General features: G+C 41.8%; 1 pseudogene; it reads right to left on the bottom strand.

Annotated features, from left to right (window-relative positions):
* Nucleotides 1-908: 908 nt before the first annotated feature.
* On the bottom strand, nucleotides 909-1,448 carry LOC102282990 (ubiquitin-conjugating enzyme E2 D3-like; annotated as a pseudogene).
* Between the last annotated feature and the right edge of the window lie 271 nt (nucleotides 1,449-1,719).

Raw genomic sequence — 1,719 nt, forward strand, 5'->3', positions numbered from 1 at the left:
GTCTGGTATTCCCATCTCTTGAAGAATTTTCCACAGTTTGTTGTGATCCACACAGTCAATGTTTTAGCTCATGATTATTCTACAGGCATTTTTCACAGCTGTAAAAAAGAAGCCCCATGAGGCTCTCTCATATTGTAAATAAATAATTGACAATAACATGTATATTATATAATTGATGTTTTTAAGGAGAATGCTTGTACAAGCGATACAATTGCTTGAATCAAAAACTCCATGAAGACCAGCCTCAGTGCCGTTGGGTGGATGGTTTTCTATATCAGAAGCATTTGGTGGATCCTGAGCCACGACCCAAAGCACAAACAGCTTAAAACTTTAAAAACTCTCTTAAGTATCTAAGTGAAGCAAGTCAGAAAGACAGATACCATAGGACGTTGCTTATACGCAAAATCTAACACACGACTCAGGTCAGTTTCTCGACGAAATGGATACAGACTCAGACACAGAGAACAGGCTTGCGGCTGCCAGGGGTGGGGGTGGGGAGGGACGGGTTGTTGGTTTGGGTTAGCAGGTGCAGAAGTGGTATACAGAGAATGGGCAAACCACCAGGTCCTACTATAGAGCACGGGACTGTATTCAACATCCTGGGATAAACCATCACGGAAAGGAATATGAAAAAGAATCCCTGTGCAGGACAGCAGCGAGTAACACAACACTGGAAATCAACATTACGTCAATAAAACAAACTAAAAAATAACAGATCATAATAAATTGGTGTAGGTTCTTGAGTCAGCTTCTGGTAATCGGCAACTGCATATTTTGTAGGAAGTATAACAGAATATGGCATTATAGTTTTATAAATTACCACGTACTTAAGACAATACACACATTTTTAACAGTAATTTCAAGCTTATTCCAGCTATAACATAGGTTACTCTGACTTTAAGGCAGCATCACAGGGCATATGTCTGAGTCCATTCTCAAGACATTCTGTTGTACTTATCTCTGCTTTAAAGACCCCTGAAGCCTCTGGCACTAGGGGGTCATTTGGGCCTGGATCACATAGCCGTGAACAAATGGATAGAAGAACCTTAGAAACACTGTGATTGCAGGAAAGTGAAACTGTTCGTTGCTCAGTGGTGGCTGACTCTGTGTGACCCCATGGACTGTAGGCTGTCCATGGGACTCTCTAGACAAGAATACTGAAGTGGGTAGTCATTCCTCTCTCCAGGGGATCTTCCTGACCCAGGGATCGAACCCAGCTCTCCAGCATCTCCTGCACTGGCAGGCAGATTCTTTAGCATCTGAGCACCAAAGAAGCCCTATATAAAGCTGTCATTACTGTTTATATTCGGATGATAAATTCTTGTAGTAAATGCAACCTTAGATGGTTTGAAGGGACAGTCTGTAGGAAAATTGATTGTTAAAAAGAATACACCACCTTGACACGGGCTGTCACTGGGTCCCGTGATTGTGGCATGCCAGTGAGACATACCACCCCAGCTGGACCTGCAGAACCTTGTGCTGGTGGGAACAAGACAGTGCTTCATCGCTTTACTATGATGTGCAAACAGCCACAAGATGCCTGAATTTCTCAGTGACACTGATCCATGTTGGAAAATGTGAGCACTGCTTATTTTTCATACAATTATGAACAGAATATTTGGAACCTAAGCATATTTTGGCAATTTTCTTTTAAAAGCTATCAAAGGGTACATACGCAACACTGTGAAACACTGAGTTCTTTTGATTAAAGAATTTCTA

Source organism: Bos mutus, chromosome 24 (assembly GCF_027580195.1).
Source record: "Bos mutus isolate GX-2022 chromosome 24, NWIPB_WYAK_1.1, whole genome shotgun sequence".
Taxonomy (NCBI): Eukaryota; Metazoa; Chordata; class Mammalia; order Artiodactyla; family Bovidae; genus Bos; species Bos mutus.